We start from the raw sequence: 24348 nt of genomic DNA on the forward strand, positions 1-24348 counted from the left end.
TTTCCGTAGGATTTTCTGGCGCCCCTGTTCGCAATCCAGTTTCTTGCCCTTTGCCCATTTCAGTTGGTCCTTATGATTTGGAAGCTCCACTTCTGTTGACGAATGGTTGCGGTGAGAATCTGTTGGGTCTAGACCTATTGAAAAGAATGCATGCTACAATATATTGTTCTCCTTCTGGCGTACATCTTACTTTAGGACAGAAATTGGTCTCCCCAATGTATTTGTCCAAAGGTCAGTTTCCACTTGAATTACTTTCTCTTCCAACAGCACTTTGGGCCACGGGTCCGAACGATGTGGGTTGTCTTGAGATTCCGCCTTATGTTGTCACTCTCAAGCCCACTGTTGAATTACCGTGCATCCCACAATATAGAATTTCTGCAGAAGGTGAGAAAGCGCTTTTGGAAATCATTCATGACTTAATTCAGAAGGGTGTGGTTGAAGAAACAAGAGGTAATTCATGTAATAGTCCCATTCTTCCTGTTCTTAAACGCACTGATCCTTCTCAGCCTCCTGTGTACCGTTTTGTAATTGATCTGCGAGAAGTAAACAAAATTGTGATTCCACAATTTCCTGTTGTTCCAGATATCACTGCTTTGTTGACCATGATACCTTCCACAGCGACTTGGTTTTCTGTTATCGATCTAAAGAATGCCTTCCTCAGTATTCCCATTGCAGAAGAGAGTAGGGACATTTTTGGTTTTTCTCTTGGAGGCCGAAGCTTCCGGTTTAAGCGCGCACCCCAATGCTATTGTGAAAGTCCCTCTATTTACAGCCAAGCTTTAAAATGTCATTTTGATACTTTTCATTTGCCGTATGGTGCTGCTCCTATCCAATATATGGGTGACTTATTAGTCGCCGCTGATTCAGAAGATATCTGCAAAGATGTCACTGTTGCATTGTTACGCCACTTGTTTAAACTGAATCACAAGGTTTCACCTTCCAAACTACAATATGTTTGTCGAGAGGTTACCTATTTGGGTCATCTCCTATCAAAGGAGGGACGACGATTGACACCAGAACGAATTCAGGCGATTGCGCGAATGTCTGTACCATCGACACAAAGGGAAGTACGTGCCTTTCTGGGTATTACTTCTTATTGTAGACAGTGGATCCCTAACTTCTCTCTAATCGCCAAACCTTTGTTGGCACTCACTTTAAAAGATACGCCTCAGCCCCTTCCATGGACTGATGAGTGCCAAAACAGTTTCACTGACTTACGTACCGCTCTGTGTTCTGCTCCTGTACTAGGCACTCCAGATTACACTAAGCCTTTTACGCTCTATGTTCATGAGAGAGAAGGTTGTGCATTGTCAGTTTTAGCATAGCAATTTGGAGACAAACAGCGGCCATGTGCCTATTTTTCGGCTACGTTAGATCCCGTAGCTAAAGCATTGCCCAGTTGTCTCAAAGCAACAGCAGCAGCAGCAATTTCTATTCGACAGTCTGCTGGAGTGGTGTTGGATAACACTCTCATTGTCATGGTGCCACATGCAGTGGATACTTTACTAAACAGAACGAAAACACAGCATCTCACGAGTGCTCGTTTAACTGGTTACGAGCTGACGCTTTTGGCTAGTCACATACACATCAAACGATGTAATACCCTAAATCCAGCTACTCTGTTGCCCTTTCCAAATGAGGAAAATGTTGTGGACCAGCATGATTGTTTCTTCCGTACTGAGGAAGAGACAAAAGGAAGAATTGACCTGAGAGACACACCGCTAGAGAATCCGGATGGAACTCTATGGGTAGACGGTTCTTGTTTTAAAATGCCTAATGGAGATACAGTTTCAGCCTATGCTGTAACTACTTTACATACAGTTGTGGAAATTGCACGCATTAGACATAATTCAGCGCAAGCAGCAGAATTGACAGCTTTAACAAGAGCTTGTGTATTATCGAAAGGGAAAAGAGTGAACGTATACACTGACAGCCAATACGCTTTTGGTGTAGCGTTCAATTTTGGGCGTCTCTGGAAGGAAAGGGGTTTCCTCATTTCACATGGCACCAAAATACAACATGGTCAGTTAGTGACTGATCTCCTCGAATCACTTGCCTTACCCACCCAAATAGTGATAGTGAAGTGTAGTGCACACAAAAAGATTACGGATGATGTTGGTCGGGGAAATGCGTTTGCAGACGAAATAGCAAAGAAGACAGCAAGAGATTCAACAAGTCGAATGTATGTGGCAGGTCCTGCGAATTGGGTCAGAGAGAGGAATGTATGAGAATACAGTGGAAAGTGTAAAAGCGATTCAGAAAGAGGTTTCAGAGAGGGAGATGAGCAAGTGGAAAGAAAGTACGGGAATGTTAGATGAGATGGGTTGTTGGGTGGAATTATCTGAACCTCAACGTTGGCTGTTACCAGATGCCTATGTTCTCCCAGTGGTTACTATGGCGCATGGTCCAGCCCACTTAAGTGCAAAAGGAATTTGTAAACTTCTGGCTCCAGTGTGGCAGAATGAAAATATCACAAAATGTGCAGACAATGTAGTGTAGCGCTGTATTGTTTGTTTAATGTACAACCCAGGAAAGGGAACCCAAACTCCAGCAGGTCACTTTGCTCCTCCGACATATCCATTTGAGGTGTTGCAAATCGATTACATTCATATGGAGCGATGCAACAACCTCAAATACATTCTGGTGGTAGTATGCGCCTTTTCAAGATGGATAGAAGCATACCCTCTAAAAGATAACACAGCCCTATCCACAGCTAAAATCCTTCTAAAAGAATTATTCCCCAGGTTTGGTTTGCCACGCATTGTCTGGAGTGACAATGGGAGCGAATTTGTTGGCCAAGTCATGCAGAAAGTTTGTGCAAGTCTTGGTATCAAGCAAAAGTTCCACGCGGCAAATCATCCACAGTCAGCGGGTTTAGTAGAATGTTACTACGGAACCTAGAAATTAAAATTAGCAAAGGTTCAAGCAAGTACAGGACTCAATTGGCCGTTAGCTCTGCTATCCACCAGAACTGCAGTACACTCTCGTTTAGGACTTAGCCCATACGAAGTGGTGTTTGGCCGTCCGGCCAATGTATGCGGAATCCCTCGCCCTAAGAAATACTCAGACTTGCCATATCCAATGTTGATTGATTATCTGCATGACCTTACGACTAAATTGCGTGTTCTTCATCAACAGGTTCAGAGTGCTCTGCCAGAGGCTTCCACAGACCCAGGTCACTCCATCCGACCAGGTGACTGGGTATGCATAAAGAATTTTCAGAGGTCCAGCAATTTGCAACCCAGATGGCGGGAGCCTCGAATGGTCTTGTTGACTACAAGGACAGCAGTTAAAGTCGAAGGAAAGAAAAGTTGGATTCACGGTGTGCATTGTAAGAAAGTGCCTTTGCCTTTGCCATACGATCAGTGGATTCGCAGAGGTGTTGGTGACTGTGAAAGTGAAAGAGTTCCACGATTTGTACCCTTCAGCGATGCACACCTGAATGGGACACTGTCTGAGAAAGAGGACGACGGCATTTTACAGGAAGCAATTCCATCACATCGTCGCTTGGATACGACTAAACCACAAACACTGTTCCAAGACCAGAATGTTCCGGGGAAAGAACAATATAATTTAAGACCAAGACCAAAGAACATTTAAGACTCTTCTCCCTTGTGTAGTATTCTGTCCCGGTTGCAGGGTCACGGTAGGAGTCTAATTCACGACCTGAGTAGTGGCAATAGGCCTGCAGGATCTTCAGTGTCATAGGACGGTGGAACATCGTGAGTTAGTGCTTGAGGAAGATTGCTGTGAGCATCCATTAGAAAGATGGCAACTACACCAAGTAATAAAGAAAGAAGAGATGAAATGAAGAAAGCATCCTGTAAAATAATGTACAGTCGTTTTAGTATAACTTTATGTATTATTATATCATTGTGTATTGTTTTGGCGTTTATTAGTTGGATGATTTATGCTTTGCAGCCAAAAGATGCCTCCCTTTCTTCTTCTTTGCCTTCTTCTACTATCTCTCCACACCTCTTTCATACTCTTCCTTCACATGAACTTGTCAGAAGAACCGAATATTATAACAATTCCTTTATCCAGCTATTACATCAGCACCAATTAGTGGTTAATACAACTGATTGTTGGGTGTGTGGTCTTCTGCCACATACCACAGAGAAAGGAATGCCCTATCTAGTTCTCCCTTTTTCTTATGAGGGTTCTGCTTGGGCTTACTTCGTCATCTTCTCCAATGCTTATCAAAGTAAATTCAGACGATCTGTTAGTTCACATATTAATTATCCGGATTTTAGTCATAGTTCTTTGATTAAGGGTATGGTAGTTATGGCTAAAATCATGGAAAATAGTAAAATCTCCATTGACGAAAGAAAAGCGTACACTAATTGGAACGTCACCCAATAGATGTCTAGTCTTGATAGTAAAGTTGGAAAAGGAAAATCCTCACTGATTTGGACTATACCACATCAGGGTAACTTCTGCCTACAGATAAATGATCGCTCTTCTGACATTACACAAAGGAATAACTGCTCCTACACGTACATTTATTCCTCTCAGAACTCGCCTCCTCTAGTGCCTTCTCAAGGCACCTATTTCATCTGCTATAATAGAGCTTATACTTGGTTACCAACGGGTTTCTCTGGTACTTGTTATATAGCCTTTCTTCTTCCCCCTACTTACACTGCTTCCGCTACTCATCACCGAACCCGATACGGCAGAGGGATTATTGATTCAAAAGACACAGCAGGACAAGAGGGAGGAGATTTCCTTAAAGGTTTTCTTCCCTTCTGGGGTCCCATGGCTAACAGCAGAAATATAAGGCAATTGGTCCGTGTCGTAGAGACTACAATAGACATCACTGTAGGAGCCTTAAGTAACATCACGGCAGAACTACAGGCAGATCGTCTTATGACCTTACAAAATCGAGTTGCCTTAGACTTTGTTCTTGCCGATCGTGGTGGAGTATGCAAATTGATTGGGTCAAGTTGCTGTATTTTCATACCTCATGACGCTCCGACAGTATACCAAGCTATCTCCAAGTTGCACATAATCTCTGAGTCTATCCATCAGGACGAAGGAGATTGGTCTTTAACGGAATGGTTTTGGGGACTACTGTCTAAATGGGGTTGGAAAGCATTGACATTTCTTGGTATAATCTTGACCATTATTTTCTCCTTTTGCCTTTGTATGCACTGTGGTCCCGCTATCTGTGATCTTTGTGCTACTATGTGCATCTCAAAACCCAAACCACAAGTAACAGAAAACATAAGTATGATGTTACAGCAACAACTCGATGACCTCATGGCTATTGACGTGGACTCAGATTAGCATGAGTCTATCTTGCCTGAGTTCTGGCAAAAGGAGGGTCTGTGGAACTTCGTTTTTTGATCGCGATCGAATCGACCCGCCATTTTGTGGCCCGCCGCCATTTTGTGTTGCCATCACTCAGGCAGCACGGCGAACAAAGTCTATTCTGCTTTTTCTGTAGCCTGGTGTCGAAATACGCCTTCTGCCTCTATTTGCAAAGCTGGTGTTAGAACTAGCCGAGTACACTAATCCCTGTCTGGCTTTCCTAATCCCCGTCTCAACTATCTGTTGATTCACACTATTCTTTTCTGACCTTATCTTATCAACTGGCCTTCACTGTCTCCTGCTAGCATTCTCTCATTTCACAACTGTCCTCCAACACACACAAATGTATCTCGCCACCTGCAAGTTAGTTATGAATCTGTCAATAAATTAGTTTGAGGGTGGGGTGACAAACATAGTTGGAGGAGAGGTCTCTTCGAGTCATCTGACACTTCTGTTTTCAAACCTTTCTTATTGGTTCCACCTTGTTTTCCAACTTTCCTTATTGGCTCTTTCTTGTATGCTCTGGGAGTGTATTTTATTAATGATTGTGTTATTGTATGGTATTTAACCTGATGCACCACAGAGTGAAGTGGCAGTCTCCTGAGAACCTACTCTGTGTACTTCTAGGATAACTGTACTAGCTGCAGCTAAATAAATCTGATCTTCTAACGCCGACAGAGTGTCCCGTGTCTCTGTGTAGCAAAGCAGGTGAACTCCGGAGACTTTGGGCGTACCCTGCGCCGCCAGGCCCAAAAGGTTCTGGTTCTTCAGCCAGCTGACTGGGAGATTCTAGAGTCTCCAGCTACGGTGCCTCAGTGCTTGGCTTTGATCGTGTGAACCCTGCCCTGTTCCTTGTTTGGATCACCTTTGTTGAATTCCTGTCCCCGGATTTGGGCTATCGTGTCTGTTGCAGCCTTTAGCCTCTGGAACTCCTGAATTCTTTTTTGCCGCGAGCGCGAGGACGCACGTTGATTTATAGCTGAGCTTCTACCTTCCTGCTTACTCCCCTTGCATTCGTACTGATTCGGTAGCGCGAGGACGCGCTGCAATCCTAAATTAAGTATTGTTTCTTGTGGCCTTGGACTACTTAAGTTTCCTTATTATTTCATTGCGAGGACGCGTTGACTTCCTCCCCGCTGCCGTCCCTTTTACAGGACGCTCAGTCATTCCTTTTTGCTCGAACTCGAGGACGCGTTGATTTCATGCCCACTGCCACCTCCATTTGCATAACACGCAGCTGTTCGTTGTTGTGCAACGCACGGGCGCTTTGATTTTTTACTCTTTGCCGTATTCCGTGTGGGGAGCGCTACCATCCACAGAAGCTCGATAAGAGCGGATTTCAACTTCTTTAGTTTTGGCATTATTCTACTGGCAATATGTACTGTTTAAGTCACCTGAACACTCCATATTTCTCAGGCCGGATACAAGTGCTGCAACTTCCAGGATCTGTTGGAGTTTAATGTCCCTTTACACTAGCTGCACTTTGGATAACGAGCAGGATCATGCTCTAGTATTTTCTTTTTGTGTGCTGGATTAAGGAATAGCTACCCCACCATCCTTTCTAGTTTTTTATTTATAAAGAGACCTTCTTCTGGGACAATTGTGACTCATCTAAGGAGACAACCCCAAATCCTGAACCAAGTAAGTGTGGGATAGTACACAACCAATGTTTATTAGTTTAAATCTTGATTGTGCTGTATATTTCCTAGACTTAGGTTTCTTAAGTAATTGTGTTTATTTTCTTGTGTTTTCAATATATAGAAATCCTGCGTCTAGGTGGAGTGGACCTTCTCCCTGTTGGTTGCATTGAGACCTTTCTGATTGTCCTCCTTGGTCTCTTCATTTTCTGAAGATACTTGCATTTCTCTAGTGTGTTCTGTTTTGGCACTGTGGAGGCTGTATCTTTGGGAAAGGGAGGGGCTCCCTCTTCGCTCTTGGGGAACGGGTACTTCTGCCTGGGACATCTGTCTCCGCCCGACAATATTCTTCTATGTCTTTTCACGTTACCCCACCAGAAATGTTTTCTACAGTGCTATGGTGTTTTATTAATGCCTGGGTGTACAGCTAATGCAAAGTCATGGTTCCATTCTATCACCTTGTGTTGCAATTCTGTGGTGGGAATTTAGGGTTTTTAGTCATAAAGGTAAAGATTATCTTTGATGGTATGTTTTGGAGTCTTCAGCCAATCTAGAGAACCTCGTTTTTGGTGTTCCCTTTGTATATCTGCAATGAAAGTATCTAGTTCCATGACAGAGACTAATTTTTCTGATGGAATAATTCTGGGTAGCTCAGGTGAAGGAGCATTGGCATGAACTAGCCTGAAAAGGATGTCTGACTGGAGCTGTTTAGCCCCAGGGCGATAGGTGATGATGATGTCAAAGCCAATGAAGAAGTGAAGCCATTGCATTAGGTGTGGAGTGAGATCTTTTACGGAGCTAAAGAATTGCAGATTCTTATGGTCAGAGATGATCGTAACTGTGTGTTTAGTCCCCTTCAAATAATGTCGCCATTCTGTAAATACCAATTTGATAGCTAAAAGCTCTCTTTCCGCAACAGTATAATTTTACCCTGTGGGAAGGAGTTTTCTGGAATAAAAGGCTACAGGATGCAAATGGCCAGTGTTTTTTTTGTGATAACACTCCTCTTACAGCTACCCCAGAGGCGTCAGCTTTCAAATAAAAGGATCGATCCAGATTGGGATGTTGGAGAATGGGTACCATAGGGAATATTTCTTTTAGTGTGGTCAACGCACAATCAGATGTCTGGGACCAGCTAAAAGGTTGACCTTTTTTCAACAGTCGTGTTGTTATAGTTGCCACTATTTCTGAAAAATGTGAAATGAATCGACGGTAAAAGTTGACAAAGCCAAGTACTTGCTGGATTTCTTTGATAGTGGTAGGGGCTGGCCAAGTCATGCTTGCCTCCACCTTCTTGGGATTCATTGTGATTCAAGAGGGTGACAAGTGGTAGCCTAGGAATTCTACTGATGGTACATGGAAGGAACACTTTTCCAGTTTAACAAATAGGGCATTTTCCCTGAGGCACAGTAAAATAGCAGGCACGTGTTTAATGTGCTCTTGTTTGGAGATGGAATATAACAAGATATCGTCTATATTGACAATGGCACACACATCCAGGAACTCTCAAAGGGCCACATTAAGGAAATATTGAAAGTTGCCGGGGCATTGCATAACTTGAAGGGAATTACTGTATATTCGTACAGCCCAAATTTTGTCCTAAAAGCATTCTTCCACTCATTACCCTCTCTTATTCGGATTAGTTGAGAGGGTCTGTGTAGGTCTAATTTAGTATAGATGGTGGACTTCCTTACTTGATCGAGCAGGACTGGAATTAAAGGAAGAGGTTACTGTTTTTTAATGGTGGCCTTGTTTACTGCTCTGTAGTCCACACAAGCCTGTAACTCACTATTCTTCTTGGGCATGAAGAAAAGTGAAGAGGATACGGGGGAGGTTGAGTGGCGCATAAATCCTATCTCCAATAAGTCATTTATATGTTTCCTTAAATATTGATGGTCTAGCTCAGTTAGGGCATAGACCTTACTACAGGGAAGAGTGGCCCCAGGAAGGAGGTCTATGCGACAATCGTATGATCTGTGTGGAGGCAATTGAGTGGCTCTTACAGGATCAAAAAGTCCTGAAAACCATAATAGTTCTTCGGCAATTGTGGTGCTTCTGTTCCCTGGACAAGAGCACAATGTAACAGTGATCTAAATTCCTGAGCCTCTTGATAGCAAATAGTAGTGCAATAGGGTGAATCTAGAGTAACTGTGTGGCGTATCCAATCTATCTTGGGATTGTGATGTTCCAGCCAAGGCACCCTGAGAATCACAGTAAATGTGGGGGTATCGATTAAGTCAAAGATTAGTTCTTCGGTATGCCCATTATCGCAAACAATGGCCAGAGGCTCAGTTTGGAAATGGATTAGGCGTGAGGATAATTCAGAACCATTTACTGATCGCACCGGTTTGCGTTCCTGTTTTGGGATTTGGTGAGACTAAGTTTAGCAGCCAAGGACAGGTTAAATAAGATCCCAGTAGCCCCAGAGTCAATGAGCATAGGAAGAATATGTCTTTGTTGTGCTGTTAGAATTACTGTTACTCAGGTGGTCAAGTGACAAGAAATTCTCGTCTCTACATTAGTCAAGTATTGAGAGATCTGCATTGCCTTTCTCGATGAGACAATATATTTCTCGAAAAGAGCCCTAGGTTCCCTTGTCCCTGATCCGTAACTTCCATACTGGTCACAGTTTTGCTCTTTTGGGTTTGCTTGTGCTTTTTCAGGCAAAGGCTCTGCCTTTGCCACAGTATAGGCATAGATTCAACCTACAGCCGTGTTCTTTTTCTTCATTAGAAAGGGTGCCTTTTATAACACCGATCTGCATAGCCTCTATGTCTGGAGTTTTACTATCTAGTTCTTTCTTTTCTGTTTTAAGGACGACTACCCTTGCATCATTACGAAACCTGTCTCCCTTTCGCTCTCCTAATCGATGATCTAGTTTGACCACTAGGTCAATAAATTCTGAGCAATCATCAGGCAGTTCTACAATATGCGAGAGTAAATCCTTTAGATCGTCCCTTATTCCTCAATAAAATAAGGACGCTCTCTTCTCCTCTGGCCAGAGGGCCTCTGCTACCAGTCAGTTGAAAGTGGTCACATAAGTCAATAGATCTTTATAAGCCCGCTGTAGACTTAGCAGTTAGTTGTCACTGGATTAAATGAACACATGCCTTTTAAATAACCTAAAATGCTAAAGAAACAATTGATGGACAGAATGCTGAACAATGCAAATATTCACCCCAGTCCCAAGGATCTGGGCTTTTTGCATTTGTCACCCCGAGTGGGATGGGTATGCCCAAACTGGATTCCAGCTAGCCTGGTTGATGAGGGTTGATGCCCCCAAATTGGTCCAAGGATGCTTATTTCCAGTCCAGGGAGGACCTGGCCTGGCAGTTCGGGCTTTGAACAGGGTCAAGACTGATTTACATATGGCTGGGTCTGAGCTGGGATGGCATGGAGAGCAACATAATGATATATTTAGGCCCAGATCTCTGCACTGGGGTGAATATTTGACATTGTGCAGCATTCTGTCCACCAATTGTTCTTTTTCAATAGTAAATAACCTAGTCATTACCATCTTAAAGGCGGGGAATTTATACAAAATAGGGTCATTTTTTTCTACCAAGGGAATAGACCAATTATCTGCTACTCCCCCTAGATAAGAGATTACAAAGGCTACTTTAGTTGAATCATTAGTAAAAATATGGGGTTTACATAGTAAGTGAAACTTTCACTGACTCATGAAGGTCACAAATTTAGCATTGTCACCATGAAAGCTTTCTGGGGGGCTAAAGGCACCGGGCTTGGTGTAGTGACTGATATGTGTAGGTTCAGATCTGTGGAAGGGGAGGTAGTCTTGTGAAAGGGATAACCAAATGTATGGGGGCTTAGGACGGGGCATTTTTCTTTAAATCTAGCATCCCTCCATTGTGTAAACTGAACTTTATGCCTTTGTAACTCATCTTTAAGCACTGCATTTTCTGTTTTCAACCTATTAATTTCTAATTGTAGGTGTTGAATCATCACTACCACATTGTCAATATTAGTAATATCTCCTGCTAGGCCATGAGCCAGGTCATCTGTGAAGATCTGATCTTGGTCAGTCATTTCTTCACCTGAAGGAAATACTAAATGTTGTGGTTTGGCCTTCTCTGTTACGAGCCACTCACCGGAATGCCAGGCTATTCCGATTGGGTGATGATAGATTCCCAAGCTCCTCCTAGGGCCTACCCCCGGTGACCGGAGAATGACACTGTATAAGTGGCAGGCCTCAAGGAGAAAGGGGGGTGGAATTGAGAAAGACAAACGAGATGCTCTGGTTCTCCTCCGTGGTAGCTGTAGTAGGGTCCCAAAAGACCTGTCACCCACCTTCTGTGAACGCCCAGTAGATGAGTACCTATGAATTACAAGAATAGTGATTTAACTCACAATGTAGCTAACAAACAGTGTCATCAAAACCTATCTGAATGCTATTTGTTCATACCACAAACAACATCTAGTTGTACTCTGTCTTTCTGATCAGAAGGATTGTGTCACTTTTGAGTTGGAATATGGATTCTCAATGAATCGCTTCACAGATGTTGTGACAATTAGCCTGCAGTGTCCCAAATGCAGTCCTTGTATCAAGCTGGTATCTACCCGACTTGTACTCCTAGAGAGCACAGAAGGTTCTAGGAAGGTTTATTTTTGGCAAAGCCCTGCCAGTGCAAAAGTCTATTGTGCGCTTTAAAAATCAAAGGATTGCTACTGACCTCAGAGCAAAAAAAGCAAGAACAGTATTTAGAAAAAATACCTGATGTCAGTTTTCTTTCTTTTGTTGGCTTTTTCTTTCTCTAGGGAATCCGATGCTGAAGCGATCACCAGGCTCGGACCAGGTCAGGAAGTAGCTGCAGCCTGAAGCAGAGACCTGAGGAAAGCCAGAACAGTGTTGAGACATGAACTGGAAGTGAAGAGGGGGCTCGGCGAATGGAATCAGGTGAGTGCAGGACAAAGAGGCAAAGCAGAAAACCAGTGTGGGAGCAGTCTTTAAATAGAAGCTAGCCACATGTTTATAGAAAACAAGACCTGTTGATTTTTGGCAGTTACTCTACTTGAGTTTGATTAGCAAGTGCATTTGCAGCTGCCGCAATGGTCATGGAAAGTTCAACTTGAGCAAAGTAATTAGTCTTGGAGTGCACCTGCTGCTGCCCCCAGGGTCATTGAGCGTTCAACTTGTGCAAAGCAATTCGTCTTGGAGTGTCCCCAAGGTCCTGAAACCTTGGCTGGTGTTAAAGTGTACTCCTCCTGTCCCCCAAACTGCAAGTGGGATTTAGAAACTTGTGCCAACTCTCTGCCTGGAGAATCAACGGAGACCGGAATCAACATCCACTTCCTAGTCTTCTCCACAGAAGGAGATCTGACTTCCAGAAAGGCTTCTAAGATGTAACATAGAAGACTTCACTGAGATTTTCCCACAGCGGAAGCTGATTGAATGGCAAGGCCTTCCTGGGCACGTACTCCAGACTTTTCCTGGTCTGAGATTTTACTGTATTTATTGATGACCAAACTCGGACCCTGTACTTCAGTAACCCGCCGTCATTGAGTCTCACTTCAGATATAGCTTGCCTCGCCGCCAACAGGAGGACATCCACTTTTTCTCCATAATTGTTTATGTCAGAAGGTATACTCTCCACTAGAATGAAGCTGGTCCATGTGTCCTACACATGCTTCGTCATGGTCAGCCTTAACTTTTGTCAGTGACCCGGGCTTGCATGACCAGAATATCCATGGTTGGCACTTTGGGCATTTTGGCTGTATTCTAAATTCAACTGTAAAAACAGTTCATTGGTTCTACCTATTGTATTTCAGACATTTTGGTGTAATTTTCTTCATTAAAATATACTCGATTTCTACAAATTACGTTGGGAATTTTCTTGCGCTGTGTTTTCACTTTATTAATATTTGTGTGCATCATAGATATTTTACATATTACCTCTAACTTTGGTGAGTCAACCTTATAAGGTTTTTTTTATCATTTGAAGTGGGTTTTCATCCCTTTCAACTAATATAATACTCCAATTTCTAACATAGAATATCTGGTATCCTGACATTTCAGACTAAAAACAAACAATAATCCTGTGTTAGATGTGAGGCCTAAACTTTGCAACTAGTCATGAATCCTAGGGCCTGGCTCTGAGGAGTTCAGGGGCACACCAAGCACACTCTCTTGTCAAAGTGGGAAAAATGCATTAAGTGGTGCATGGAGCATGCAATTTTTCTGATTGATAATACTGAACATACCATTTTCTCTGTTTAGGTATGAGTGTATTGTTTCAAGACCTTACTCGAATAACGATCCACTTGAATGCAATTCCCAAACCATCCCCATTTGCATGTCATGTGTGCTGCTCCAGGTGGCTGAAGACTATTCAGGTGCAGAGTCTTCATACAACGGGTGCCTACGGGATGGTTGCTCCAGTTTGGAGATAACATTATTACTACCTGCTGTGAAACCCATCCCCTTCACCAAAGACTGGGGGGCCTATTTATGTAGGGGATGTGTCACTTTTGCACCACGTAACGCGGTGCAAAAGTGACATAACACTAAAATGCAATTTATCAAGCCCTGCAAGGGCACTTTGCTTGGCCCTGAGTGGCTTGATAAATCAGGAGTAACACAACACAGCGTACATCAGTTTATTGAATTACTCCACCCTGGGAAGGCATTCTATGGGCGCCATGCAAGTCCCATGGATTTTGACGCATTTCCAGATTTGCCATTACTGGTAGACCTAGGAATGCGCCAATATGCTACACCTTACCTTGTGAGGAGCAACAGGGAGAAATATCTGTGTTTCTCTCTGTTACTTCCTCTTTCTATGTGTGCTGCATTTTGTAGCACACATAACAAGAGAAAATGCCTCAGAGGATTGTTTTTGTGCAGGAAGGTGCCCCTACCTGCACAAAAACAATCCTGCATCCTATGCAGGCACCCTTGCATAATGGTGCAAGGGTGACTGTGTTGGCACTAGGCAGTCCATTGTGTGCCAGCACTGGGAAAAGGCAGGAATACACCGTATTGTGATAAATACACTGCATTCATGCCCTTTCTGTGTAATGCAGGGCAGTGCAGCAAGGTGACTTGCTGCACTGCTCTGTATTACTTAAAAAAAATGAAAATATAGCCCTGTGCCTGTTCTGCAGAAGGAAAAGGTAGTTTTGAAAGCAAACTGCTTCAAATTGGGTTCAGAACACCAACAGGCCCTGCTGTAATATCATAGTGTCCTGGGGTGCTCAAAGTGGGAGCACATTCCCATTGTGTCCTCTGGGCACTATGCATAATACAGCTCCAGGTCTAGTAACACAGCAGTGTACAGGGCCCTGGGGCAAGCAAACACTGGCCCGGTGCTCTACTGCAAGTGCTGGGCTAAGGACGAGAACTCCAGCGGACAAGTGCATTTCAAAAGTACAGGTGGGAACCCTAAGGACTACATCGAGAGATGCAAGTAGATGGGGTAGTAGTTGGGTCTGGGACTGCTTCAGTAGATTTGCATTGGAAGCTGAGCTTTTCCCTGGACTCATTCTCACAGCACATAAGACCCCAAGAAGACTGTCTCAGTTTTCATGAAAGATTAAAATGGTAAAGGCTCTTGGCTGTGGCCCTGCTTAAAATCCCATAACAGGCAGCATTTTTTGGGACATTTAAGTGGTGAGGGTGCTTTAGGAGCCCTATGTCTGCCAAATGATCACACAGACAACTAAAATGGGTGTTATACATGCTGGTGAATAAATTAGGATGGATGGTTTCTCCCCTGTTGATCAGTGCTTACCAATTTATACACAACACATTGAGACCTCCTGATAGAGATATCTCAGGTAGAGATATCTGTGAATTTTGTTCTAAATATTCAGTAAATCCTGAAGGGCCAAGAAAGAGCCCTAATATTGAGAAAATGTATTATACTTACGCAATTTGTAACGCGCACAGCTACTCGAAGAGTGTCCCGACGCGAACCTGGTGGGGAAGGTGGAAATGACTACTAGATAAAGAAATGTCTTTAGTCTCTTCCTGAAGAGCTTTGGGTCCTGAGTGCTGCGGAGGTCCAAGGGAAGCAAATTCCATGCTGAGGCTGCCCTAAAAGCAAGAAAGCTCCCTCCAACTCTCTTAAGGTGAAATCGTGGGACGTGGGCAAGAAGCTGCGTTGCTGAACGCAGCTGGCTGGAAGGAACATAAAACCTGAAGCGCTTTCCCAGATAGACAGGACCATGTCCATACAGAGCTGAGTGTGCCAGGACAAGGGATTTAAACTTAACTCTTTCTGTCACCGGCAGCCATTGGAGATCACGCAAGGGTTGCCACACGCTGGTCTTTATAGGGGTGTTAAGAAGAGTACTGGCAGCAGCATTCTGGACTACCTGCAATCTGTTCAAGAGATAACCCGGCAGGCCCACATACAGGGTATTAGCATAATCAATGCGTGATGATATCAAAGCACTGGTAACCATTTCCCTTGCTGCCCAAGGGAGGAAGGGTAGAAACTTTCTAATGGATTTAAGTGTACCGAAGCACTGACCGGAAAGCTTCTTGATCTGAGTAAAGAAGTTCAACTTCTCATCAAACCATATCCCTAGGTTTTTGGTGGGTTGGCCCTCAGAAGTAGGTATGGGATATTCATCTGGCCAGAGCAATTTCTGGAACTAAGAGTGGAAGCTCCCATAAAGAAGGATCTCAGTTTTCTCCTCGTTGCACTTTAACTGTGCCGAGGAGAGCCACTGCAATACGGCTGTCAAGCAGGTTTTAGCTTGAGAGGTAGAGGAATCATTTTTCTTCCATGTGAAGAGGAGCTGGGTTTTATCCGCATACGTGATGGTCTTGGCTCCAAACTCCTCAGCCATCTGTATCAGGGGAGTGATATATATATATATATTAAAAAGAAGGGGGCTCAGAGTAGACCCCTGAGGCACTACCGTGGTCACAGTCTGGGGGAGGAAGAAAAAGGAGGGCACCAGACTTGTAGCATTCTGCCCTCCAGAAAGGACTAAAACCATTTCCAGGCATACCCCGAGATTCCAATTTCCAGAAGACAGTCCAAAAGCAAGGAATGTGGCACAGTGTCGAATACCACTGAGAGGTCCAACGGAATCAGGGCCGCCCTACCGCCCAAGTCAAGAGTTTCCCGAATGGCTTCCGTAACTTCAACAAGAGCCGTCTTAGTGCTGTACGTGGCTCTGAAGCCCGATTGAGCTGGGTTGAGCAGGCCGTGAAGTTTGACATATTTGGACAATTGTTTGTTAACCACTTTTTTGCAAACTTTCGCCACACCAGGAAGGAGAGAAATAGGGTGATAGCTGGAAAGGATAGAAGGATCCAGTGTGGTTTTTTGAATAGTGGCACAGGCTATAGACACCGTGGCTTCCGAAAGGGACAGATTGATTAGTCTATTTACCATGGGGTGCATTTTTGTAGTGATCCCCTTCGGATGACTCGAGCACGCATGAACAAAGATGGCGTCTCTAGTTGTCCACACGGGGAGGGAAACGAAAGGGAAAAGGCAGCCGACTGGGCTCACACTCTACCCTGTGTGCAAATGAGCAATTTCAAATTCAAATACATTCAGGGACATAAATACGGGTGAAAAGCGATACCAGTGACAAAGCAGTAAAGTAAAGCAATTAGGAGCAGGGAAATAAAATCTGTTAAAAATACGAGCGCTAAAAGGACAGCAATCTGGAGAAATTACAGAGCACAAACCCCAAACCCCACACCAGGTTTAATGCAATGACTTGCTTATAGGTGCAACCATGAATATTCTAGATACGGTGTGTTAGACTCGGCATCCTTGGCTTCATTTCCCCAGTCTTTTTGCCTTCTGACCTCCTGTTTTTTCCTGTTGTGCTGACTTTTTTTTGCTGGCTTAAGGAATCTGTGTACTTTACGCTGCTAACCAGTCCTAAAGTGCGTGTGACTTTGCTTAAACCATAGTAACATTGGCTTATCCACAATTGGCATATTTATTTTACTTATAAGCCCCTAATAAGGTGAACTACACGTGCCCAGACCTCTAAATTAAATGCTACTAATGGGCCTGCATTTATCAAGACAGAGCAACCCAGTGTATCCCTAAGGAAATTGGTACTGTAATCTACAAGAAAAATGTGTTCCTGGAAGATTTATTTCTACTCAACTTAATCTTTATGCTGGCCAAACAAATGATCCAATAACATCTTTGCAGAGTTCATGTATAAAGAATCCAGTGACATAATCGTGTAGACAGAAATATATACTTTTTATATGAATTGTATCAATAGAAGAACATCATACCCAATATACATGATTACAGTCCAAATAACATTTTCCGATTCAGCAATACATAAACAAACCCACACTGACACCACCTTATGAACCTTATATACACATTCAATACAAATTCAGGATCTAAGAAAGCGCAAGGATCCTCCTACCTATATAAGTCCAAGATACACCAGACCATGAGATATACTTAATCACATTTCAATTTTGAATGAAGGACTTCAAAGCACCATGCAGTGTGAATGTAGAATTAAGTACTCCAAAGCACCATGCATTGTTATTAATGCTGTTAGAGAGGACAAATTGTCAATGTTTCAGTCTCACATGGCACATCAGGTCCACAAGCCCATCCTTAGGACCCAGTGTTGAGAAGGAATGAAGCCTATTGGGACTTGGTGCCAAAACAACAAAACAGGTCCACCTATGAATGAATGGTTCCAACAGATGCCCTATGCATCACAGCATTTCATACATGGTTTACATGACTCAGGTTCGTAGTACGGGATCAGCTGTGTTTGACCCTTTAAGTCTGTGATACTAATTAGAGTTCCTGATTTATGTAAAGCATGTATGGTTGAAACATTGTGAATCATAGAACATCTGTTGCGAAATGTTCAATGTAACAAAGGCTTCACCGGGAAGGTATAGCTGCAAAAGGCGCTGAGGGACTGAGTAGGAGAAATTTTACCTGTGACCCCCAGAGGAGGAGGATGAGGAACTGGATGATGAGGAGGAGGAGCTGGACCAGGATTCACTGGAGAATCTGGGACTGCCTCTGGGGCTGTGAGCCAAGATCCTGCCAGTAGCAGTGGTTCCCACCAGGGCAAGGAGCAGTATGTCATCCAAAGGCATGTCCCCAGAGGAACTGGAGTACAGGAGAGGAGAGGAAATTAAAATTGGTTAAGCTCAAAATGAAGGAGACGATTACTGTGTAGCATTTGGCTCCTGAAAGGAGTCTGAGAGAGCAGAACATAAAGGCCAGGAGGGCTGTGGCCAGCCAAGAAGGCATTTAATCAGTGTCCTATGATTAGAAAGTGCACATACCCAAGGGTCCGGTGCCTGATTATGAAGTAGGTATGACAGAGGAACAACAAGGAGAGAGCGAGGAAGCATTGAAAAAAAGGGGTACGTCCTTTTCCCCTAGATTCTGTAGATAAAGAAAAACGTGGATGGACCCAATAAGGTATCCACATACAGGGATGACTCAATGTCACACACTGGAATAAAGAAAAATACCAATCCATATTAGCTACTTAATCTATGTAGCTGGTATTTTAACCAGACGGTGGGAACTGTAAGTGCGGCTACACCACTGCATGCACAGCACACCTTAGCGAGTGTGCTGAAAAATTCTTGTGGCCACATACTTTTTTGCCACACTTCACCTCTCTTTGGTCCTGAAGAAAGCCTGATAACCTTAATCAAGGCTGAAACATGTTGACCATTTATTGGGGATAACGAAGACCAATTTCATCTTGACAATATCCCCGCTTTGTTTTTAAACGTGTCCTAGGACCTCAGGAATAAAAACGACCATTGGAGGATCCCAAAGATATTTTTAAATCACACTTTTGAGCACCCCACTCACACACCAAAAACCAACCTGCTCCGCTGTAACTCAGGCGTTATTGCACAGCTGGGTTGCATTCGGCAGCCACAGCTGGGAACCCGATGATGAAGCATGCCACCAACTAGGTTGGTGGGTGAGGGTCCTTCTTAAAAACCCATTGATGTTTTTCTTCATTCCAGTGTGTGACATTGAGCCATCTCTGTATGTGGATTCCTTATTGGGTCCATCCACGTTGTTCTTTATCGTAGGTATGACATAGACAGATGGTTTGAAGCATATGAGATTGCTTTACAGATGCACAAGATCCCTGAAGGGGAATGGGGCTAGTCTGTGGAATAATATCCGTACTGAGGGAAGGGACACACTACAGGCCCTGGAGGGGAGTGAAAGGATGAGGTATCCCTTCATGAAGGAAGCCGTAATCAGGAAATATGGTTTGACCCCAGAGAAGTACAGGCAGTGGTTCACCATTAATGTCACTCTGAGAGACACAGGAGTAAGCATGACTACCATCCGGTGTCATCTGGCGTCTTCAGAGTAGGTAGCCTCTAATGTGTTCCAACAAGTTGTTGATGCTGACAACCATGAGAGTCACTACCCAGTTGCTCCGATTCCCTTTGAGTGGGGAAGGGTCTTAGGTTCCTTGAAGGTAGCTGTGAGTCCATCCATGCCTATGGATCCTCTGCTTGGCAACTACCAGGAGCATACTGCCTGGAAGGAGGTGGAGCTCAGGTCACACTTGGAGATGTTGGGATTGCCTAAGTGGGTGTGCCTGACCACACAGTCCATGGCAGCCTGTAAGGGTGATCAAGAGGACCTGGAGTCTGGAAGAATGGCACAGATGCCTGCCAAAAAGAGGAAGAGCAAGGGGGTGTGGGAAACCCACTCTTGAAACTCCCACAGTCTGGCAGGAGGCTCACCCTGAAGGGGGCACACCAGGACCTACAGGGGAGGATGTGGCCGAACTGGGGAACCTGCCTGAGCTGTCTGACTGGCAGCAGGGAGGAGGTTCCACCAGGGAGGAGTTCTGCAAGGTGCAGAAGGATTGCCCTACTCTTGTGGGTCTTTTGCAGCAGGCTGAGACCTTGGCAACTGGTGACACCTCTGGCAAACACCTGATTTACTGGGAGAATGGTCTCCTGTATAGTGAGCCTAAGGCTCCTGAGCCTGATGCAGCACATGTATTGGTGGTACCCCAGTGCTTTAGGCCCTTCCCACTGGGTCTGGCTCATGATGTGCCACTGGCAGTTCATTAGGGGCAAGACAAGACTATTGACAGGCTTGTCACCCACTTTTATTGGCCTCAAATGAAGATGGCCTCAGATGCATTCTGTAGGTCTTGTCCTACATGCCAGGTGAGTGGCAAGTCAGGGGAGAAGTGCAGGGACCCCTGCAACCTTTTCCTGTTATTAGCACCCCTTTTGAGTGGGTTATCATCGGCATTGTGGGGCCTCTGGATCCCAAGACAGCCATGGGCAACAGATTTGTTCTGGTCTTGGTGGACCATGTCACCTGGTACCCAGAAGCTATCCCTCTAAGGACTGTGCCTATGCTCGCCGTGACCAAGGCACTGATGGGTATCTTTACCCACATGGGTTTCCCCAAGGAGGTGGTATCTGACCAGGGTAACAACTTCATGTCTGGGCACATGGAGGCCATGTGGAAGGAGTGTGGGGTAACCTACAAGTTCTCCACTCCTTACCACCCCCAAATCAATGGGTTGGTTAAAAGATTCAAGCGTACCCTTAAAGGCATGATTATGGATCTACTCGAACCTATGAGGTGTAAGTGGGACATCCTCCTGCCACGCCTTTTGGTCACCTACAGGAAGGTACCACAGAAGTGGTTGGCTTCAGTCGCTTTGAACTTCTTTAAGGGCACCCTGTGAGAGGACCTCTCAGTTTGGTTAAGGAAGGCTGTTAGCCCGCTCCCAAAAGACCCCCAGGATGTAGTTAGCTACATGCTTGTGTTGTGCAGCCAGACAGCCCGCTTCCAGAAATTCGCACAGTAGAATCTGGAAGCTAGTCATGGGGACATGAAAAGATGGTATGACCAGAATACCACTCTGGTTGAGTTTCAGCCAGGTCAATAATTGTGGGCAATGGAGCCCATGAAGCCCAGGTTCTGCACAACCGTTGGTCTGGGCCTTATGAGGTGAAGGAGCTCAAGAGTGATGTCATCTAATTTGTGGACCTAAAAACTCACAGGAAACCTTTAAGAATCCTTCATGTCAATTGCCTCAAGCCCCACTTCGAGAGGTCTGAGCTTACCATACACTTTGACACTGATGATGGAACGGAAGAGGACAGTGGACCTCTAGCCAAACCTCCTTTCTTCCAAGGAGCAGGATGGGTCAGTGGAGGGTGTGAGCCTCTCCCCTGCCTTGACTCTAGATCAACAGAGAGACTGCCACCAGTAACTGGAACAGTTTGTATCTCTGTTATCACTTACCTCATGAGTCGCTACATGGGGCACCCATGATATTGACACTGGGGACAGCATGCCTGTGAACAAACAAAATTTACAGGTCATCTGACAAAGTGAGAGCTAGAATCTAAGATGAGTTCTTTATGATGCTGGTATTATGGTTTATTGCACCCTTAAACAGCCCTTGGTGTAGCCCAGTGGTGTTGGTCCCCAAAGGCTGCCCTGCCAGGTGTCACACCTGAATTCGAGTTCTGTGTGGATAACCATGGGCTCAATGCAGTCACCAAGACTGATGCACATCCCATCCCTACAGCTGATGAGCTCATTGATCAGCTTGGAGCTGCCACGTTCCTCATTACATTTGACTTAACGTCTAGGTACTGGCAGATTGACTTGGCCGAGGGGGCCAGAGAGTGGTCAGGGCTCTCAATACCAGAAGGGCAATTCCAGTTCAGGGGCATGCCTTTTGGGTTGAAGAACTCCCCTATCACCTTCCAGATATTGGTCAACCAGGTCCAGGCTGGGTTGGAGAGCTTGAGTGTCACCTACCTAGACGACATTGAAGTCTTTAGCTCTAGTTGTGAGGACCACTTGCACCACCTCCAGGAAATGCCTTGGGCTCTGCAGAGTGCAGGCCTGACTATCAAGGCCAGTAAGTGCCAGATAGGGCAGGGTTCTGTGGTCTTGCGGCAAGGTGCATCTCCTTCAGCCAAAGATTGAAACCATTCTGGCTACACACAAAGGAAGGGTAGGTATAAATGAGTAGTCATGGGCAGGAAAGGCAGGGTATTGTGCTTTTCAAAGTATCTCTTTAATTCTCTCTACCTCAAAGGCACAACTAAGTATACATACTGGTCCTCTCACACCACCAAATCAGAACACTTCTGGAACTGAGGACATTCTGCCAGGAAGATTGACTACTGTGCAGCCAGGAAGGACGGCCACTTTGCTGAACTGCTTTTCTGTGTTGGCCTGCTGGCTGCTGCGTCTTGACGGGGAGTTAGAAGGACTGGACTTGCATCTCTACATCCCAGTAGCAAAGATTATCCAAGGGCATGTTGGCTTGCCACCTGTTTCTGAAGTCTCAGGGATATCAAAGACTTAACCATGCAACTTGCAGCAAGCTCCTGGACTCTGTCTGCTGTGAGTCCTGCTCTGCCTAGTGGTGCCAGTCCACTCCTGAGCCCTTGGAAGTGAGTTTTCAGTGGTGCAACCCATAAAAAACCATGCATAGACGATGTTGCCTCAATCCGAAACAGCAGATTTCCTTTGACACCAAAGCATCACTGCTGCTGCCCAAACCACAGACACTGCATTGCCGATTGCACAACGCATCGTCGCCTGTTTCAGATGCATCTCTGACTTTGTGCAGTTCTGCGCCAACACATCACTTGTGGCTGCATACATCACCCAAAACCCAGTGGTTCGATGATGATGCATCACCCTGATGTTCATTGCATTTTAACTCTCAATGCATCCTCGACTTTGCGCAGCTCGGAATCGACATATAACCCCATCTGTGAGATCGACAGTGAGACATCACCTCCCTTGCACCATGCATCTTTCCCAGCATCGATGCATCTACAGTACTGCTTAGCAGGCCAGGGCTGCTCCCTGTATCTGGCCTGTGCTCCATCACTGTTGGCCTGAACTTTTGGATTTTGCCCCAGTCATGCGCAACCCGATAGCCCTAGTTGATGCTATTTGTTTCTAAGCACTACATAACCGTTTATTTGTTAAAAGTTCATATCTTGACTACTGCTTATTGGATTTTTGGCATTTTGGTTGCATTTTACTCATAATAACACTCTCTATTTTTCTGAACTGGTGTTGAGTCCTTTTGTGGTGTTCTCAAAGTTTTACTGTGTGTTGTGTGCACAATACTTTAGAAAATGCCTCTTAGTTAAGCCTGACTGCTCTGTGCCAAGCTACCAGAGGGAAAGCACAGGTTCATTTAGAGTGTGTTACTGACTTACCCTGACTAGGATTGTGGTTCCTGCTTGGACAGGGTGCATACTCCTGCCAACCAGAAACTCAACTTCTAACAGGTTGCAGTTACTACAGAAGCATGCGGCCAGTTTAATGTTTCATGTTTCCTTTATGCACTTTTATACCCAGCTCAGAGAAGGCTACATTGGCACCTAATTTTGAACAAGCTGAGATATAGGCCAATGATTGCAGTTGTAAGAACATTAGAGAAAGACTGTCCAGAGCACTGGAGAAACAAGTTCCTAGATCGTTCGCCAGACAAATATTTACCATCTCTTAAAAGTGGTCTCTTCTGGTTTCTTGCTTCAATTAGAGTACCTTTGTGGGTAAGTGTTTTAGGCAGAAGATTATGACTGTGGAACAGTCTGTTGGAAAGGCCTGAAAGTATAAAAAAGCCACCTGTTTTAAGAAAGATGTACAACCTAACTTCTTAAGTATTGGACTGGATTTGGAGTGACAGAACTAGATATTTCCCTTATCAGCCTCTGTAATGTCAGACAATGCATTGCATGTCGAGGACAGAGTACGAATAAACAGGTCCTCTTATTGACTTCTAGAACTCTGCTGGTCCTGATATTCTACTTGGACTACCCAGTCTCAATACCCCTCACTTACTGACTCATAAAAGTGCCTTGAAGTTGCTGAAAAGCAGCATACAAATGATTTAAAAAAAAAAAAAACAACATAACCAGATTAAACTCTGAATAATAAGGATAAAACTAAACTCTGTCTGCTATGCCGGGATCAAAGGTCCCCCGAAATCAAGCAGGGCTATTATCAGATCTTATAACAATGGTCTGTCTGAATGATGTTTGCAATGGGTCCAAGTGCAGCACCATGAGCTTTAGCAAAAAGAACACCAGTTAAGGTCATATGTTGAAAGTGTGATACCAGGTGAATTCAGGAAAAGGTGATGTGCTCTCCTAAAAAGTCAAACAGTGTTCTTCTATCCTCTTCCATCCATACAGCCCTCTCTATGTATACTAATTCTATATGAATGTGCCCTGTATATATATGATGTTATTCTAAATGTAGATGCTCTAAGGCCAATTCATAGAGGTGTGTAAGGTTATGTAAAAGTGTACTACAAGAGTACTAGTTGACATACTGCACAATACCTTTGTGAATAGAATCCAGAGTCTTTACCAAGCTTTGCAAAATTTGCAGACTTTAAGTTAAGAAAAATA

General features: G+C 44.4%; 1 long non-coding RNA gene across 1 annotated transcript in view; it reads right to left on the reverse strand.

Moving 5' to 3' along the window:
* The window catches only part of LOC146785600 (uncharacterized), a 119988-nt gene extending 108197 nt beyond the window's left edge, over positions 1 to 11791 (reverse strand). The window contains exon 1 of the long non-coding RNA XR_014970452.1: positions 11680 to 11791. This is a non-coding gene — a long non-coding RNA (uncharacterized LOC146785600). The remainder of the gene's footprint in view (positions 1 to 11679) is intronic.
* Positions 11792 to 24348: the final 12557 nt, after the last annotated feature.

This window comes from Triturus cristatus, chromosome 11 (genome assembly GCF_964204655.1).
Source record: "Triturus cristatus chromosome 11, aTriCri1.1, whole genome shotgun sequence".
Classification (NCBI taxonomy): Eukaryota; Metazoa; Chordata; class Amphibia; order Caudata; family Salamandridae; genus Triturus; species Triturus cristatus.